General features: G+C 37.5%; 1 protein-coding gene across 8 annotated transcripts in view; it reads right to left on the bottom strand.

Annotated features, from left to right (window-relative positions):
* LOC106037701 (uncharacterized) overlaps window positions 1-21744 on the bottom strand; it is a 479206-nt gene that overhangs the window by 383031 nt on the left and 74431 nt on the right. For 2 of the 8 annotated variants that reach the window (XR_007169571.2, XR_010834894.1), the window contains exons 1-2: window positions 1332-1806; window positions 411-537 (exon numbers count right to left, since the gene is read on the bottom strand). The gene's annotated coding sequence lies outside the window, so the exon portion shown is untranslated. Of the gene's footprint in view, window positions 1-410; window positions 538-1256; window positions 1813-21744 lie in introns of those variants that run through there. The other 6 variants (XR_007169570.2, XR_001208175.3, XR_007169572.2 and 3 more) reach the window with 6 other exon arrangements.

Genomic DNA, 21744 nt, shown 5'->3' with positions numbered 1-21744 from the left:
TTTACATATGAGAGTGAAAGCCATCGTCACATCTGCAGAATCACCCTACCTGACCTGCTCCTTAGCTTCCAAGGAAAACTGTAACTTATCAGTCTTCTCACTGTCTTCAAAAGGAAATGATGATTTTCTACTAGCAAGTACAAGTGATACTCATAAATAGTAATCTAACTTAATTTTAGGCTCAAAATAGCAAAAGAGAAAGAGACAAGGCCTAAAATAATTCTCATGAATAAGCTGGATTCTAAGTGATAGAACACCATTTAAAAAAAAAAATGGGAACACCTAAACAAAAGCTGGTTAATTTCAAGGCACTTAACTCATATACCAAGAAATATTAGATATTCATTCTGAATAAGAACTACCTTAAAAGAATCTTAATCCATCTTTGAAATTCTGATAGTGTTACTCACTTTAAGTAGTCACTTTGAACTTGAAGCTGGAAACTGACAAGAGAAGTACGCACTAACACCATTTGAACTTCCAGTCTCCCTCCATATAGATGGGACTTCATGACAGCAGTAGCCTAGATATTGAGCCCTTGTACAAAAAAAGAAAATCTGTATTATTTTATCATTTCACTTAGCACATAGACAAACAATTACTTCTAACATTATTCTTCCGTACTACAGAGTCTGAAATGAAGTTACAATTTCTTAAACAGTTTCAAAATTTTCGTTGTGATTAGTTGTCTCCTAAGTGTATTTCATGATACCCGGAAAAAAATGGATACATTTCTATCTGTGCCAATGTTGGTTCCTAGTCTATTCCTAGTTTAAATAAGCACGGTTGCTTTTGTTGTTGTTTTTAAGTGTAGTGCTTACAACACAGCTATTTGTGTAAACTAAATAAATGGACTCTCATCCATTGTTTGTCTACATTAGAGAAACAAATGTTTCTCCATGTAAGAGAAAACTGGTCATGGTTCTTACCCATCTCCATTTCAATTCTACTCTAGGCTTATTTTTCATTAAAAGGGATGCCCAGAAAACTGACTACTTAAGGCTTATGTCATTAACACTTATGTCAAAAAAATACATAGAGCTGATAATTCCTGCGGCAGCATTTACATGGATAGATACCCTGCTAACCTTGAACAGCTTAAAAAGATCTTTTTACTCCTGATATCTCAGCTTCAGGCTGAAATTTTAGTGCCTAAGTGCAGGACCATTGGGGGTTTAATTGTTTGGTGGTGATTTTGTTTTCTTTCAGTCCTTAGAATCATGCAGCTTTGTCTGCACAGTATTGCAGTCTTTTACCTAATTAGCAAGAAGAGCTCTGGCCTGTACTACACCAGTAATTTCAGTCTGAGAAGTCCCATTAGCCTCACTCACAGTGTAACCACATCACCTCCTTTTCGTGCATTCTTTATTAATCCAAAAAAAAAAAACCTTCTTGCACTGGTATCTTTACAGATGCATTCCCTTAAATGTTTTGTCACAATATTGGGCACAACTGGCAGGATTTGGGTGGTGAGAAGCTGCAAGGTGCTCTCTGTGGTGAAAGGGATGTGCCCATCCCAACTGCCTCAGCAACTGACAAAATGGCCGCCAGCCCCCCAGCCAATCAGAGGAGGTCCTGGCATGGCACTACTGGGGTTTAATTAAAATGGCGGGTGGTGGGGTGCACTGAGGTGTTTGGAAACTTATGTCCTGGATTTGAGGCATCAGAGCAAAAACCCAAAATAACAGGCATGAACAAGACTCCCATGATAAGAACAAAGGTGGCTTGAAGAGCTTGAGAATACTCAAAGGCAGTGTTCAGCAATCAGAAATTAAGAGAAAATTTGATCACTGTATTGAAGGAACATTTAGACTGCACCATGGAAAGGGAATTACATCTGTCATATACCTAGTGCATTGACAAATGGTCAAATTGAAATAAAAATTCATGAGTTTGAAATGTTTGGTTACTCATTCTTTCTTGTGAAATGAATCCTCTCAAAACTGCCATTTCTTAAAAGTGTTTTTTACTAAACAAAGCTCATGGCTGTCACAAGATCTCTTTCCATGTGACAAAGAATATTATTCAAATGGACACAAATTAATGCCATTGCCTTGACGGAGTATGAAACAAGAACAGGACATGACATTGTCAGTGATGCAACAACTATCCACTGCAAAAATAAGCAGCAAGTAACACACAGGGGGCCACATGAGGCAATGCTGCAAAGGCACACTGCAAACCCACAGCACACAGCTCAGGAGCATTTACATTGCAACGATTCACTCAGTTTGCATGACCTTGAATACTTACAACATTACAAATGAAAACTTTACTTCATTTTCAGGGGCATACACAAAGGCAAAAAAAATAAAAAAGATGACAAATAATATATCAACCCAGTTTTAATAAATGTCTTTAGTAAAAGAGGGTATTTTAGATGCCTAATGAAGTTGAACTTTATTTTGCATACATGTTGCAGCAGCATTTAGATTTCAACAGACTATACACAGACATTTACAAGTTTCAAATACAAGATTTCACCAGCTTCTTAAGCTGAGACAGGACATTTGCATAAACACCAATATGGAAGTCTAAATTTATATTTCCAAGCTATAGCTACCAGTTTTCATTCCTCAAAAGGAAGTTTCAAATATTTGGAAATAGCCTGTCGTTTATACTGCCATCTAATTTATCAAAGAGCTCCTGTCTTAAGTGGCAATTTGTCCCTCTTTTTGTATTAATATAGAAGGTTAATTTTTTCATTATTGTTCTCATGTATTAGCATTCTGCAATGTTTATTTGATTAAAAAAAAATAAAAAATAAAAGGCAACAGAAAGCACATACTTATAAACAAAAAAAGCCAAAGAGAATTGGGAATAGAAATAAAACTTCCTGCTTCGATTCTCATCTCATCAACCCATTAAAAATGAAGTTTTCTACCACACTAGCAAAAACAGGGAACTGAATACAGACATTCTCAGAAACCTTTGGAAGAAGTGTGAACATTTCTTTCCTGAAAGATAAAACTATCTCACAGAAACTGCTGACATTGCCTCCTTTCTAAGCTTCAGAGTTCTGAACTTTGCTTCCTAAGGAAAACCAGAAACAAGAGAAAGGAGTAACAGCAGGCATAATCTGTAGATAAAAGAGAAGACACATAGGTGGAATTACATGAAGATCAAGAAAACCAAAATTGTTTATATTACATGTGTATGTGACAAATGGATAGACGGTTTTGGTGTTTTTTTTTTTTCATTTCTGATTGTTTGGAAGTTAGAGTGAACAAATATTTATTAGTAGTTTAAGAATGTAACTCTACATTTGAATGTTTTGCACTGTCATTCAATAAAACACTTGAATCTATTATAACATTTCATTGGTTTGTTTAGCTATTATATTTAGCATATTTAGGAATGGCTGCAGGATCATGAAACAAATAATGACCTAGTGCTCTTTTTTCTTCAAAAAAGATTCAGCTCCTCAAGGGGCTTGATTATTTACAGCATTTCATTTCTTGTTTCTCTCACAGCTAGAGGTATTTTTTAGATCAAAGAATCTGAGCAATTCTTCTGATCAGCTATTACATTACACCACATAACAGTTTTGCAGGGAGTATCAGCCTAAAACAGACACAGAAAAGGATGAAGGAAATGCACAGTCAGAGCTACAACCATGTTTATTTCATGTTACCTCTTTAACAACCCTGGATCAAAGAAAAAGAACTAAGGAGAATTTTGAAAAAGAAAAAAACAACTGACATACACATTAAATATTTGCTTTATTTTATTTTCTCTGCTTGTATTTTGACCATGATACCTTGGGCATTGTTCAGAATAAAAAACAATCATTGTCCTATAAAAAGTAGTGTTTACATAGTATTTTGACTTTAATTTATAATGATTAAAGTTCCCATTGGGCATAATTAGAAATACAGTAAGAATTACAGTAAAGTGAATAGCCAGTCCATGTTTCTGCATTAATATTTGCAGAAATAAAGTCGTAAATGAAAAGGCATAGCTGGTCTTCAGAAGAACCAAACAGAGAAGAGCCTAAAATCAGACAAGTCAACCCTTATCAGAAACGTTCAAAAGAAGTTACTTAGGACTTATTAAAGTAAATGAATTTAACTTAGTCTATAGACTAAGATGATAAAGATTTCCTGGTGACAGATGGAAAAATGAATAAATTACTAAAAAACAGACTTAATGAACTACTAAATATGTTATTGGGGAAAAAAACATCATCAATGTTAGCAAGAGAATACAACAGATATTGGATCATAAATGCCTGCTGAGATGAGGAAGAGTTGGATTCATCAGCTAAGGAGATCACCTACAAACCCTATGATATTACATGAAGCGATAACCAGTGTCAACTTGGCCAACGTTTGCATTCCTATGTTTTGAAGTTGCCTTGTTGCATACAGGGTATTTTGTAATCTGACCTAAGAACACTAAAATAAAGGTTTGACTGAAGGTGAATCTCCAACTGAAATTAATTTTGGGGTCTGCAACAAGTCAGTCATAGTTAATTAGGATCATGATATAATTACCCTTACAGGGTCAGCACACAGAATCATAGAATGGCTTTGGTTGGAGGGGACCTTAAAGACCATCCAGTTTCAGCCCTCTGCTATGGGCAGGGATGCCACCCATCAGATCAGGCTTCCCAGGGCCCCATCCAGCCTGGCCTTGAACACCTCCAGGGATGGGGCACCCAGAACCTCACTGGGCAACATGTTCCAGTGCCTCACCACCCTATGAGTGAAGAATTTCCTTCTAACATCCAATCTAAATCTTCTCTCTTTTAGTTAAAAACAGTTCCCCCTTTGTCTATCGCTATCAGCCCATGTAAAAAGTCACTCTCTACCTTTTTTATAAGCCCCACTTTCAGTACTTAAAGGCCGCAATGAGGTCTCCACAGAGCCTTCTCATCTATCAACTGAGCCACTCAGCTCGGTGTCATCTGCAAACATGCTGAGGGTGCACTTGATCCCATTGTCTATGTCATTGATAAAGATATTAAATAGCACCAGTCCCAAGACAGACCCCTGAGGGACACCACTCATCACCAGACTCCACTGGACCTAGAGCCATTGACCACAATTCTCTGGGTACAGCCCTTCGGCTAAACACTCCCATTTTCTGTGTTGTTTGTGATTTAAGTCAAAGATGTTTTCAAGTTTCTTTTTCACCCTCAATACAGTGCATAAAATGTTCATATCAACTTTTTGCTAAACCCAGATTAAGTACAATGATTGATGATACTGAATACTAATGATTATATTTCCATGAAACATTATGTATTCTTCCAAGACAGCTTTATTTATAATGCATTTAAACTATGTCAGTGTTTGTTTTTTCCTATTGATTCACTCTACCATGTGTGTCAGGCAAGCAGAAGCAAGTGTTGTCAATGCTATTTGTTTAACCATACAGGAATCCATTGTGCTGAATACTTTGTTATTAAAACAAAAAAGATAGATAGTTAAAGGTTGGTTTTACTTTTAAAGAGCATACAACAAGCTATTAACGTGCTGCCATAACTTTATAAACAAACTTCTTTACTTTCTTACACATATCTATAAACTCCCATTTATCTAGGCTGGAGCCAAGTCTTCAGGGTATTGTCAGATACAGAGAATACAAAGATACCCATTTCTGATCCTCCACTTCCACACACACACACACTCTTTGTTCTTATGTTGCTGTATTTGCTGTTTTACAGCTACTCATTTTCCACACTCCTGCCTCAAAAACAACTCACACTAAATGCAAGCTTCATTATCTAATGCATCTTTCATACACAGACCATCTATGCCACATTATCACCTGATGTAGCATGATTATTCTATTCCAAAATTGTTTCTTTTACCTGTTAAAAGGAAGTTAAAGGGTAACATCTAAGAGTTTTCAGATTTCCATTGGAAATCCACATGTAGGCAGGAACTACAGCTTATAATTCACATAGTAAATGTTCAGTGATACTCTCCTGTTAGTTCATTCAACCCATCTTCCTTTTAATTATGATTATAAGCACTTTTTTCCTGCCTCTTGTTCCTGTTAGAACCACTCACACTTTAAGGTTGTAAAAAGAGTCTGCTGCTGCTCTATCCTACCAAACGGGCGTTAGCTAAACACTTCTTGCCTAGGTGATGAGCAGGTGGTCTTGGCACTGTGCTCATGGATGCAAATCACCAGTATTGCACTGCTCTGGCCCTGCCAGTGGAGCAGGACCAAGCTTCAAGAGCACAGACTGGAGGAGAAAAAGGACTCATGGTTCCAATCTTGTTGCTAGCAAAAGCAAAATCAGTACATTTGAGACTATTTGCCATTTATAAGATGAGAAAAAAGAATTTTTCTTCATTGCTGAATGGCTGACAATGTAACACAGAATATTGTATAGTTGGCTAAAAAGAAGTTGAGTGACTTACAAGATACCTCTTTACTTGCACACTATCGCATCTAATATTTCCATATGGATTATCATTTAACACTTAGTATGCCACCCATGACATGAGAAATGAGACATGAGAAATTTAGAGATACACAGTATCTCTAAATGTGTCACCTATTTGTCTTGAAATTCACAATCTGAGAAAAAACAAGCTACAAGCAGGTCTAGAGTCTCTTAAATGCCTCAGTAAGCATGCTGATGGTAAATCAGATCACTTCGTTTCCTGCAGCATCTGCTGGCAGTATTACATGAACGGCTCATTTCCGACCAAGGAGCTTCACTATGATTTCAGTCGCAGTGGTTTTAATTTCAGTAGTAATTCTTGATTACCACTGTGTAAATCAAAGTGCAGGGGGCTGCACAGAGAATGAAACAGATGAATGCTTTTATAAGGATCAATAAGGAAAAGATTTTATTTTAAGTTTTCAATAGGAAAATGAGAGCTGATACTGTGCAGTATTGTCACAGATGTTATCCCACCTTCCCAATCTTCTTCCAGTTATTTTGATGCTCAGAACAGTAAATATCACCATTGAGGATCTAATTCAATTGTACTATATGAACACTAAGCATTTTGGATACAGGAGATGAAACCAAAACTGCAAAAAGTTGGTTTTTTTTTCTTTTATGGTCTTCAGGGTGTATCAGCTTCCTTCACCTGAACTTCAACACCTGCAAAACATCAGTATGCCTGAGAGCAGTTGGAAAAGCTTGTATTTCATCCACACTTCTGTAATAAAACCAATACTATACTGAAGGAGCTTTTCTCCCTCCTCCCACAGGACACGAATGCTGATTGCTTACAGACTAAGACTTAATGACTTTAAAACACTTCCAGATATTGAGTGTACTTCAAAGGAACTGCTTCACACGGTTTTTATCTCAAAGTCTTTGTGCCATGGAAGAGAGATAAGGAAAAGAAGTTTTACAGACAGAGATTGCTCATGTTATGAAAAAAATCTTAAATACAAATTAGCACTTTATTTGCATTAAAGAAGCATTATAAAATGAGAGAGATTTTCTTCCACTACTTACAGAACTACACAGGTAATAATACTACACACTGTCTAGAATAACTGCAGAATAACAAAGTAGTGCTGTCCAACCACAGCAGATGTTTCAACAGTTTGTATTATATATCTTTATTATATATCTTTGTTTTATATGTACCAAAAGTGATGAGCAGGAAAAAAAAAAACAAAAAAAAAAAAACAAAGATACAAGGACAGCTTTGAAACACTAGCACCAAACAGTGCTTGGAAATAATCAATGACCATGGATCAGACTCATCCAAACCAATATAATGTTACACTTACTACAGAAAACCTCTTGTTCAGTTTGGATTAGTTTCCCATATCACTTCTAAGGCTCATCAACAGTGCAAATAATTTACTATAGAAATAACATCACTGCAGGACCAACAGCTGCCACCTCACTTATGGCCTTCCTCTGGTATGTCTTTTTTTTTTTATTAGCTGCCATTTGGGAATTCTAAACTAGCAAGAACTACCTACCAAGGTTTAGACTTTTTTAACCTGAATCAATAAATGAATAATTTCAGACAACACAACTCCAAATTTCATTCTCAAGGTGATCGAATGTCACACCTGTCTCAAGTAGAATTGCCGCTGCTTCAAAATGTACCCTTAAATGAGAAATGTCAGAGCATGGCCATTTTTTTTTTCTGAAGCAATTATTTTTCTTGTTCTTTTAAATGTTACTTAAGCTTTCACAGAAGAATTTTCTAAGTCTAGAGCCCATTTTGTTACTGAGCAGCATTCATTGTTCAAAATACCCTCCAACCCGAACAGCTGCCTTGTTAAATTACTGAAGGCTCAAAGAAGAATATTCTGTTTCTCATCTGAAGTCTATTTACAGAAGGCTATAAACTAACAGAAAATAGGACCATCAAAAAAGTTATTCCAGGTATGGAGTACTTCTTCACTGCCACACAGTATTGTGATTGTATTCTAATCCACAGTAATAAAAAATGAAGAAAAGTCAGGCATAACTCAAACTTCCTCTAATGACTGTGAACTATCTTAAGGGATATCTTTGTTGACTGGTATTTTTATTTATTTTTTTTACTTTATTTGGTTGAGTATGTTGATTTTTTTCCCCCATTTAGAACACGGAAAAACAAACAAACAACAACAATAGTAACAAGAACAGAAAATCTATTCCTAACCATAAAAAGGAATTAAAATATTGCTGTTACATAGTGACCTTTACCACAGGGTTATGAATGATGCAACAGAAGCTGCACTTACATTTTCGTTTGTAACACCATCACAACATTGCATCTCAAATTTTCAGGATTTCCCAAATCACATATGCCCTCTTAAAGATATAAAATAGTATACATACACAGTATGATTACAAGTTCTGGCACTTAATCAACTCAAAGATAACATGTAACCTACTTAAAATTTTCTTGCACAGTATTTTCTAGTTCTCTAGTTTTGTGAGCTTCCTGGTAATAGAGGAGTTAAATATATACTGATGTAACAAGTTCAACATAAAAATCAGAAACACTTGGCTTGCAGTAAGAAAAAAAAAAAAAAAAGAGTTATGGCTGGCAGCTGGTCATTATTCATTTTGTTTTTCCAGGTGTTAAAGCTTGACCAGTTTTTAACATTTTTTTTTTTTTTTTTGCAAGGGTGCTGACAGTCTTTGTGTAACCTTGTTGTTAAGGTATATTCAGTCCTGGAACAGCTGAAACCATTATTTTTTCTTAGTTTCTCTGCCTATATCTCACAATGATGCAGTATGCAAAACAAAGGCTAAGGACGTTAGACAATAATTTTTTTTTTGGCATCTTATATGAGAATCTCATTATTATTTTTTTTTTACATAAATTTCCAATTTTACATGGCAATAATCAAAGCGCAAGGCCAGAATATTTAATTTTCAGCACTAAAATAGCATACTCCTCTCAGTGAAATGGTCACACTGTTCAAAAAATTAAGACATCACTGAAGTTGGGAGGATTATTTTTGGAAGGTTCTTTTCCCCTCTTGTCCATTTTCAGCTAAAAAAAAATAAAAAAAATTATTTGACTAACTTCATAGGACAAAGATTTGAAAAAAAAAAAAGAGCTATGAACTCTGGCTGTGGTGACTCTGTTACTGCTTCCTATGTTTTAATTTCTTTTCCACATACTAGATAAAAGGTTTATTTTATTTCCAGTTACTATTTGAAAAAAAAAAAAAGCACAGGGAAAGATATGTTGTCTCTTCCAGAGAAAAGGCTGGTTTTGGAAGAAAATCAAGGTCAGAAATAAAACAGCATGCATATGGCAAGTTCTGAACAAATGAAATAATAGCAGTACAGGAATAATCAGCATTTAGGATTCCAAGCAGAATTTGTTGACTTCAGTTACAGCTATTTATTTTACCCAGTAAGGTCAGGGCAGTCTCCATGTTTAGGTTTCAAAATCACTGGAAATTACAATGTTATTTCCTTTTCTCTCTTAAAAAAAAAAAAAAAAAAAGGGCATTTTGTTGGACTAAGATCTATGCTGAAATCCTGATCCCAGTGTTCAACAGCAGTGTTGTTCTCTATCTTCAGAGCAACACCTGTGCACGGCACCAACTTCAGCTACCAGCACAGCAAAGATGCTGCAGAAAAGTCCCATACTCAGGCTTGGCAGTACACACTCACCATCATGCAGCTGCCACTGCAGCTCCTACAGGAATTCTCTCTAAAACCCAGCCCTACTCTTCCCACTAGAACCTTTAAGCCTCTAAAAGAAACATGAAATTCCTATGTACTTTCCAACCCTTCCATATTCTTGAAAAATTCTTCAGTACTACTTTGTTCAGACTACTGTGAGTTTATCTGCTAGCAGTCTTCAAGGAAAATCCCCAAATAAAATCAAACCCAAATTCCGAAGCCCTCTGGACTCACCTAGAGCCTTCCTCTTCCATAATGCCAACCTACTTTCCTGAAGCCTTGCACTCTCCTTTCTGTGCATAATGCATTTGCTTTGTTCATCCCAGCTAACTCACTCATGTTCACTCTTGAAACCATTTGCCAGATGCAATCTTCAGGTAAAAAATTGAGGTTTACAGGCTAACCAACTCTTCTCCCATGGAAAGGTTGGCACATGCTCGTATAAGCTAACAACCTTTTTATATGCCAACATCCCAGTTTGTCAAATTAGTATAACAATACTAATTCCTTTATAAATCACCTTGACATCCAGTGAAGACAGGCTTTCTTGTAACAGATTTAAGCTCTAAAGCATTTAGTAATAATTCTAATCAGATTTGTCAATGATTCATTTGTCAATGTTTATTCTCCCCTCCACATTTAGAGCAGAATGAGCTTAGAAGTTCAAATGTGTATCTTACGACTTAGGTGTCTCCGTAATTGCTCCAGCACTTTTAGGACACAAAAAAATTGTCACAAAGTCTTTCAATTTATTTTCTGATGCCAATACCAGCTAAATATAAAATATTTCTTAATGTTTTTAAGAAAAAAATCCTTCATTCTAACCTTCCACAAAAACTGTCACGGAGCTGAGAGTTATTGATCATTTAGTGGAACATTACTTCTTTTACTATTTCACTTTAATTATGAAAAATTAGGCCATTCTTCTGGCATTACTATTATAAGTAGAGTTTACCTTTTTTGAAAACAAAAAACAAAAACAAAAAAAAACTTTACTTTGCATGGAAATAATAATTTCACCTGAGGTACAACTGAAATATTTTTAAAATTCTCTTGAATGATGCATTGAACTTCTAAAGAAAGTGGAAGATTGTGAACCCACTTTAAACTCAATTCTATACACAGTGCAGCAAAATACCTAGAAAATTTTTGCATACTTAATATAAAAATATTCCTTTTCTCTGACAATGTTTTCAGCTGCTTCATTAAGTGTTAAGCAGCTTCTAACCCATCACCTTCCAACTGCTTTCATTTGCAGATCACATTATAGCACAAGTTTCTTACATTATTTTACATTCTTAAGCATTCTAGGTTAACAGAGAAGCTTTCCAAGCTTTGATAAACCTTTCAAAGACTCTAGTCCAAGTTTTGAAGAAACTGATCATCAAAAGAGGAAAGATTCTAAGGAGGAAAGACACAAGAAACCACTAGATATTTGTATGTGCTGAAAAATGCTGTTTTAATCATGATAAAAAACATCTGAGACTTGAAAAGACAAGTGAGAAATCTTCAGACTGCCTCTCACATTAAGATGAAATCAAGATGTCAAATAGGTACAGTGTTTTACTACCTTCTGAAAGTGCAGTAACTGCACCTTTCCAGTTAGACACAGAGTGCGAGGTAAAATCATCGTGTACACATTGGTGACCTTTCTGAGTCTGTAATTGGATTGGATGAAATTGGCTTGTGCTGAACACTGGTCTGAAAGGTTTTAGATCTGTTATGAGATTCTCTTTTCCCATATTTCTACAGACTAAAGGTACAATTATCAGCAAAATAAAAAGCATCATCTTTTCTGTTAGAAATATAATGCTCTGCAGAAATAATTGGCCAAATTTATGTTTAGCAGCTTTTATATTCCCAATAGTTGTTACAGCATATACATTCAGGGAACATTAGGTGCAAGCAAATGCATCTAAACTTTAAAATAACACAGTCACGTTCCCACATAGACCATTCATTTAAGTAATTTTTTTGTTATGAGCGTCTGGCATGCTTTTCCAGTAATAAAGCATCTAATATTCTAAGTAAACAGCAGCTTACCAAGAAACATATAAATTAATCTTTCTAAATATATAAGAAGGAACTAAACAGTCTCAGTTATTTGATGTCCTCCCAGATTTTCAGAAGGTCATTTTGCAAAAGAAAGGTGAACCAGTAAGAATTAGACAAGACAAAATGCAAACACATACACCAAGACTAAAATGTTACCATCTTTATTAAGCATGCTAATCTGAAGTGTAAAGCAAGACATACATCAGACAAATACAGACCACAACAGTCCAATAAACTGGTAAGTACCAAGACTCACTGGGGCTGTGTTCTCTTGAAACAGGCTGAAATAGCAAGTCTACAAGAGAAAAACAAGAGGAGGACATCTGCCTCAAAGAAATTAATACAGCAAACACATCAAAATAATGCAAAACACCAGCCTCTTCTATCTGTACTCTCTTCTGACAGTTTTCCACAGAGTTTGTTAGGTGCCTCAGCTAATTCAGTTCACAGCCTTGCATGAACAGCTTAGCACCTTCCTTACCAGAGGTTTCAGACAAAAGACAGAACCCGAGCAGCTGAGGCACCGGTACAGCGTTCCTATTGGCTTCAAGACAATGATGTCCAGCATAGGAGCGGTGAGAGCCACTACAGTAACAAACACTGCCTCAGTTCATGTTGCTAATTTCTGTGACAACTCAGCACCCAAATAACTATTTTGACATATGCTAAGTCTTCTACTAGCTGGCAGAAGAGGTGTATGGGTCTGCCTTCATATTCTTCTAGCGAGGGAAACTTTCTTGTGAACTAATGAATCTATCCAGTGTTTTTCTCTTCCTTACTTGCATCCTGTTTCCATTTATGTCTTAAACAAGGCATGGTAAGAAACACAGATGTTCCAGGAAAGCAATATTTTTCACAATATCCAAAGTTATTGTTTCCCTCCTCTCATTACTCGTACATTAGTCTGATATATCAGATTCAGCCTGAGCTGAATGGACATAAACAACACCAAGTAATTCATCAACTATTTACCTGTCCCCGGCTAGCTGATATAAGAAGTGATAAGCTAATGGACCCTCAGTTAGAAGCAAAACAAAAAAGCAACAGATGCCACAGTGCAGATGCAGCAAGTATTTTTATGTCTTGTGTGGTGCAAAATAGAAGTCTCCAGTCAGACAGTCGTCAGAAGAGTCTTCTGATTCAGGAGACACTAACGGAAGGAGATTGAAGTCAGAGTACTAAATGGACCCTAAGCTCTCATCAATACTTGCTTTCCCCTCTTTCCTCCTCCAGGCCAGGGCTCCCCCATCCAGAGCACCTCCTGCAGAGAAGCTGCACACTGGCTGGCCACATGTGCTACAAAGGCTCAGTCACTACTGTGACTGGGGAATGACTTGTGACAAAGTTACACAGGAGGTTTTCACGATGCAATCCCTTACAAATAGATAATATGAAAGAAGAGAGCAGTCATTTCCCATGTACTTTGAAGAATGCAAATAAAAAGATAAACCCTTTAATGAATTTGAAATCCCAAACAATTTGAAGCCTCTATACAGATTAAGAACCCCACCCATCACCTGGAAAATTTTTGCTCATCCATTTACTAGCATACATCACAATTTTAAGTAGCAAGAGTGAAAACCTTTTAATACAGTAAGTTATCTGAGTCACAGTGAGATATCAGAAAAGAATTAATGCATACTTTAAAAAAAACAGATGCTCTGGCATCAGTAGGACTCGATCTGTAATTAGCAGCTTTGTCAGTATGAATACATCCAGTCTGTCTGTCTAATGGGGATACGTGTTTTTTGCTTTTTTTTTTTTAAGCATGTATGCAAATATTATTTTGCACTGATCTAAATCAACACCACCACCTTAAGAATATATTACCACAACTAAGCAGAAAAGTCACTTCTTAATAACAACTCTGATATCCCTAGAATAACAAAGCAAGAAGCAAACACCCAGGGTTTTGTTTCAATTCACTACACCTAGAACTGAAGCTCATTGCACGACATAACAAAAATCCAGAACAAGAGAAAAAATCTGTGCCTCAACAGTGCATCTTACCTACCAGAGAAGATCCTCTCACCACCTAAATGCATGCTAGAGTTTGACACTGAAGCTCTTAAATATCATTTAAATCAGTTTTCCATGTTACTATAATAACAGACTAACTTGAGCTTGCTGTTGTTTTTTTCAGTAGCTGGCATAGGAAAACACTCATAATGGTTTCATATATTTTAGATTGATATACATATTTATATCTAAATACAAATATCTGGATATAGATAGACATGCCGACAAGAAAGAATGGAAGATGGAAATGAATTTTGTGAAATATTTTGCCTGACAGAAGTTACCTTAAAATGAATCAACATTTCAATAAACAATTTTGACTGCACACAATATTATGATAAACATAATGGCTGAATTCACCAGGCAACCACCAATTATCCACATCTAAGGCACTCATTGCTAGGTATTTATAGAGCTGTATCTATGCAGAAGTAAAACATATCCTTATACCACAACATACAGATATTTCACTAGAGTCAAGATAGACAGAAAGTGATTAATGGAAAGAGATTTTGTTGTTGCTGTACTGATTTTTAAAGAGGACAGCAAATGGCAGTTCAAGATAGCATGGGCTTGTGATTTTTAAATAGTAAAATATTTTCTTTTAAACTAAACGCTTGGTAACCAACTCATCTCTAAAAGATATGAACTGAGTATTTTTGAGCCAAATCCTGCAGAGTGACATTCAACTGAATATTATGCCATTTGCTGCTGTTACTGAAAACTGTATGCTTGCATGATAATTACAAGAAATCCTGTTCCTTTGACCTCTAATACCAGGCATCAGTCACCACCGCTTTCCGTTTTGAACTACTCATTACACCCAAACCATATAGTGCTTGAATTTTGAACCACTTTAACGGCTTTCCATCTCACTTGTTAATTTGGCTTCCACATTTATTATTCCCAACACTGTAAAAGGTCAAGAACTTCATTCCCCACTGCCCTGAACATAGTGCATTCATTTATATTTGTGTGAGGTGAGTGTAAGCTTTCCAGTTTCATTTAACTGTATTTTCAGTTTGATTTTTTGCATTGGTATAATTGCTGCAAGTGCCAAAGGCACAGAACAGCATTAGAGACAACTCAATGTTAATTCAATAGACTCAAACAGAGCACCTAATTTGACCTTTCTTTGAAGGTGACTGTGATCTTTCCAACAGCTTCAGATAAGGTCTAGAATAAGGTGCTAGCAGAGAAAACATAGCATGGCACAGCCAGAGGGCTGACCAAATAGAAAAACCTGCTACAAGCAACCATTACAGTACAAAAAAAAAAAAAAATTTAAACACCCCCCTATTGGATAAAAGGAGAATAAAAACCACAGGTAATAAAAACTGTAAGAAAGGTAGCTGAAGAGAATCACTGAACAGTTCAGGCAAGCCAGGACCACTTCTCAAATTTCCTTGTGGATTGATAGACACAGAAGGTAAGGTACCTGAAATACCAAAGGTCAAGGATTATAGCTGTAACTGATGTTCTGCCCAACTACTTTATTTAAATATGATGGCAATAAAAATGGTACACGTTATCTCTTCATTTTGAGGGAAAACAGATGCTCTTAAATAATTTTAACATTTTAAACTTACAGGGCACGGAAAGGAAAAGTTAATATATATGTCAGAATTTTTAAAGGCATGGGAGTAGTTATGGGTGAAAACACTGGTATTTTCCAAATTTACTGCGTGCCCCAGTTGCTCAGCAACTTGACATCACCAGAGCTCAAGTTTCCAGACCAGAGCCAGCAAGAGACTTGGAAAGCCTGAACTTCAAGCACTTAATTATTAAGCACCTAATTCGGAACAGAATTCAGAAAGATATTATCATCCTTATTCAATTCCTAGGGAAAACAAGGCTCTGGGGAAAGCAGTTCTGATCAGCCAGCAAAACCTTTCAGTGAGATACAAATACAGAAACTACATAATCCTGCTTTTCTCTGGGGATTAGGTAAATTAACCACAGCCAAAACCAAAGGCTTCTGTTCACTAGCAGCCTACAGTGGAGAACCCATTTGTGGGTCGGGCGGCCACCGCTTTCTTAGGGAACCTGATCCTGCTCAGTAGAAAAGGAGGTGATGATCATCACCCCACCTGCAAAGCTGCTATCTTAAAAGATAAATTAATGAAAGAAGTGGATCTTAGTTCTCATCTTCCTGAAAAGCATTTAATGACAAAATTGCAGACAATTCTGAATGCAAGTCCCCAACTCTTTGCTAAAGTTGTGCCGAGAGATGTTCTTCCATCTACGCTACTTAAAATTACCGGAGCTAGAACATATTAAGTTGCTAAAAGAGACACCAAAAACATCTAACCAAACAAACAAAAAATCTATATCCCTGCTGGATAACATTTTCAAAGCCATTCTTCTACACAAATTTTGCTCTTTGCTTGATCTGTTATTCTTCATAAGCCTTAAGTTCCAAATAAAGCCAAGGCAGCATGGCTCCTACAGATCAGCATTTATTACAAACAAAACTCTCTTTTTGTTAGTTTTCTCCCCTTTTCTCCCTCCAAATCCAAGTATATCTGAGAGCTCAAGGCTCTTCCCACCTCCATTACCCCGGCACTTTCACACACCATCTCTGAACCCACCCCACATTGCTCTGTGCTGGATTCCTCGCTCCCCCCCCCCCCCCCCCCCCCCCGCAGGATAACAAGCCCTGCTGACAGCCAGATCACAAAAATAAACTGCATCAGACTTCAAAATGATAATGTTCATCCAGGATGGCACAAAGCAAGTTACACAAAGGTCACACAACAGTGCACAAAGTGACCACAAGTTTCCATGCAGAATCTCCCCCCATTCCTCCTTTTTTGGGAGGGGAACATTTGTAGAAAAAATGAGGAAAACTGTAGAAAAGCACACCGTGCTTTACAGCTTCGCCCGATGGGCTCACAAGCCCGATCAACTCCATGACCACAGATATCAGCGCTAATTATTTATACAGCATTAGCTCTAAAACATCATATACTTGCAGCTAATTTTGAACATATTGTTGAATACTAACAGCTCTCTATAGTGAGTGATGATGATTAATGCTGTGGAAGATTCTACCATTAGCACAAAGTAGGCTGCTAATGAGCAAATTTAGCAAAGTTCATTTCTAAAGTTTAAAACCAGCTGGAGTGGTCAGTTTTCTAAACACTAAAAAACAACCATTTCTAAAGCCTAAATGATTGTCCAGCTACATGCAGAAGCCATGTAAATTAATGACACTTGAACATTTATTTTTATCATAATATTTGTAAGAGTTAGAAAAAAACATTACTTAAGAATATTCCCTGGAGGGAAATATCTAAGTGACAGGAATTCTTGTCATCTCAAATCAATAGGCACAGCAGATCAGGCACCCAATAACTGAATCAAATACTTTCTGATCTGTTTTGCTGAAGGAGGAAGGCATGTGAAAAGCATATCAAATACACATATTATTAAAAGCATTATGCCAGCAGATGGCTCCTGTTCAAAGAGAGTATGATTTGTATATAAAAATATGCAAACACTCAAAAAAGCCTTCTTCCGATTTAAACTTGGAATGCAGGATTTATTTTATACTTCTCCTCATACCACATGGATGATAAAAGGAAAAGGATTCTTTATTCTTAACTGTACAACATAAACCACTCTGGCATATGTTTTCCAAGGCTCAATTTTCAGGGCAAGTCCATGAAAGTCATGTTAAGGTTATGGTTGTTAATTACCAACAATGATTTTCTGAAGTTATCATAATAAGAATACAAGAACATTAGACAGTTATTATGTTTTTGAGAAAGTCAACAATTTATTTAGATTGTTTCATGATAACATAGGAACTAACTCAACTTGGTTTGAACACGAGTAGAAGCTCTTCCAACATCACTGCTTTTCTCTTTTGCTACCACATGAACGGAAAATGAAGGCTTTCTGCTCTCTACTGGTGTAGCAGCAGTGGTGAATTGAACAGAGTAAGAGAACAAACCCTTGTGATAAAAAGCTATAAGGCAGACCACATCACAGCTGACCAAATAAAAAATTCCCACCACTCATGTCAACTCTGGACACCAAAATAGCTTTCTTATCTCAAAGGGAAAACATTCCTTGCAGATCACAGGAAAAGCATATGAGCACAGCAACCTTATTTCTGCAGTTGGGGTTTCCTTGTCATCAAGGAGCAAGAAGTGAGAACCTTGTACTCACTGCCAGTTTTGTTTTGCTCTAAACCGTGAATACAGGATGTTACTCAGAACAGAGGAGAGACAACCAGACCAATTTTGATGGCTCTGGTTCCTGTGCTAACCCTTACCCTAACCCTAAACCTATCCCTAAACCTAACCCTAAAGGTAACCCTAACCCTAAACCAAACCCTAACCATAAACCTAAATATTAACCCTAAACCTAAACTTAAGCATAACACTAACCCTAACCCTAATGAACCTAACACTAACCTTAAACCTTAACCCTAATGCGAACCGTTAACCATAACCCAACTGACTGCCCTAACCCCAACCCTTAAGCCTAACGCTAACCCGTATACATAACCCAAATGACTGCCCTAACCATAATTCTAACCCTAACACTATCTCTAACCCTAACACTAACCATAAAACTAACATTAACCATAAACCTAAACTTAAGCATAACCCTAACCCTACAACCAACCCTAACCCTACCCTAAACCTTAACCCTAACACTAACCCGTAACCCTAACTCAAATGACTATCCTAACCAGCAACCTAACCCTACACCTATCCCTACCCCTAACCGTAACAAAAAACCTAACCCCAACCCCAAACCCTAAAAGTAACCCTAACCCTAATCCTAAACGTAACCGTAACACTAACCCTAACAGTAACCCTAACCTTAACCCTAAGCCTAACCCTAACCCTTAACCCTAACCCTAACCCTTAACCCTAAGCCTAGCCCTAAACCTAATGACCCTGTCCGTAATGACCCTAACCTAAACCTAATGCTAACCCGTAACCCTAACCCAAATGACTGCCCTAACCATAACCCTAACCCTAACTGTAACCCTAAACGTAACCGTAACCTTAACCCTAACCCTAACCATAAACCTAACACTAACGATAACCCTAACGCTAGCCCAAAACCAAAACTTAACCCTAGCCCTAACGGTAACCCTAACCCTAAACATAAAACTAACATTAAACCTAAACCTATACTTAAGCATAACAATACCCTAACCATAATGACCCTAAACCTAAACGTAACTCTAACCCTAAAGCAATCCTGTGGCCCTACACCAAATGACTACCCTAACCCTAAACCTAAACCTAACCCTAACCCTAACAGTAACCTTAATCCTAAACCTAAACCTAACCCTAACCTTAACCCTAACCCTAACCATACCCCTAAACATAGCCCTAACCCTAACCCAAACCCTAACCCAAAAAGTAACCTTAACCCTAACACTAACCCTAACACTCAGAGTAACCCAAACCCTGACCCTAAGAGTAAACCAAACCGTAACCGTAAACCAAACCTTAACCCTAACTGTAACCCTAAACCTAACCTTAATGAAAACCCTAAACAAAACCCTAAGGCTAACCCTAACAGTAACCCAAACCCTAAACCTAACAGTAACCCTAAACCTAAGAGTAACCCAAACCCCAAACCGTAACTCAAACCAAAACCCTAACCCAAACCAAAAAACTAACTCTAACCCTACCCCTGACGCTAACCCTACCCCTAAACCTAACCCTTCCCCTAACCCTAATCCTACCCCTAACCCTTACCTTAACCTTAACGCTAACCCGTATGCCTAAACCAAATGACTGCCCTAACCCTAACACTAAACATAACACTAACACTAACCCTAGCCGTACACCTTAACTAAAACTAACACTAACTATAACCATAAACTTAACCCTAACCATAATCCTAAACCTAACCTTAAACCTAAACCTAACACAAACCATAAACCTAACACAAACAATAACCCTAAATATAGCCCTAACCCTAAACCTAATCCAAACCCTAACCCAAACAGTAACCTTAAACCTAACACTAACCCTAACCCTAACCGTAAACCTAACCCTAACCCTAACAGTAAACCAAACCCTAACCCTAACCGTAACCCTAACCCTAAACAAAACCCTAACATTCAGAGCAACCCTAACCCTAAAAATAAACCAAACCCCAACTGTAAACCAAATCCTAACCCAAACCCTCGATGTAACCCTAACACTAACTTAACCAAAACCCTAAACAAAACCCTAAGCCTAACCCTAACCCTAACAGTAACCCAAAACCAAACCCTAAAAGTAATCCAATCCCTAACTGTAATCTAAACCCAAACCCTAACGACCGAAACACTAACCCTAACCGTAATCCCAAACATAACCCCAATCCAAAACGTAACCTTAACCCTCACACTAACCCTAACCCTAAAGGTAATCCTAACCCTAACCAAAACCCTAACCAAAACCCTAACCAAAACTCTAAAACTAACCCAAACACTAACCCTAACCCTAAATAAAACCCTAACCCTAAGAGCAACCCAAACCCTAAACCTAACAGTAAACCTAACCCTAAACCTAAACCTCGCCCTAACCCTAATGACCCTAACCCTTAACTTAACCTGAACCCTAACGCTAACCCGAAACCCTAACACAAATGACTGCCCTAACCCTAAACACAATTCTAACACTAACCCAAAATGTAAACCTAAACGTAACCCGAACCCTAACCATAATCGTAACCGTAACATTAACCCTAACCCTAACCATAATCCTAAACATAACCCTAACAATAACCCAAACCTTAACCCTAACCCTAACGATAACCCTAACCCAAACCCTAACCATACACCTAACTTTAACCCTAAACCTAAACTTAAGCATAACCCTAACCCAATGACCCTAACCCTAACCCTAAACTTAAGTATAACCCTAACCTAAACCTTAACCCTAACCCTAACGTTAACCCATAAACCTAACAAAAATGACTACCATAAACCTAAAACTAACCATAACCCTAACCCTAATCCTAAACCTAAAGCTAAACCTAACCCTAACCGTAAAGCTAACCGTAAACCTTAACACTAACCCTTAATCTAAATCTAACACTAACCCCTAACCCGAACACTAACTCAAACAGTAACCTAAACCCTAACGCTAAACCTAAATGTAACCCTAACCCTAACCGTAACCCTAACCCTAACAAAACACCTAACCAAAACCCAAACCCAAACCCTAACTATAAGCCAAACCTGAACCCTAGCCCTAGCTCTGACCCTGAACCCTAGCCCCGACCCTGACCCCTAGCCCTGACCCTGACCCCTAGCCCTAGCCCTGACCCTGACCCCTGACCCTGACTCCTGACCCTGAACCCTGACCCTGAACCCTGACCTGAACCTTGACCCCGAGCCCTAACGATAGCCCTAGCCCGAACCCTAACAATAGCCCTAGCCTGAACCCTAGCCCGAACCCTAATAGCCCTAGCCTGAGCCCTAGCCCGAGCCCTAACAATAGCCCTAGCCCGAGCCCTAGCCCGAACCCCGAAACCCTGAACCGAACCCTAACCTTAAACCGACCCTTACCCAAACCCTGACCCAAACCCTGACCCCCCAAACCCCCAACCCGGGCCATAACCGCACT

This window comes from Anser cygnoides, chromosome 13, assembly GCF_040182565.1.
Source record: "Anser cygnoides isolate HZ-2024a breed goose chromosome 13, Taihu_goose_T2T_genome, whole genome shotgun sequence".
Classification (NCBI taxonomy): domain Eukaryota; kingdom Metazoa; phylum Chordata; class Aves; order Anseriformes; family Anatidae; genus Anser; species Anser cygnoides.
Note: the sequence above shows the minus strand (reverse complement) of the source record. Positions and strands in the feature narration are given on the sequence as shown.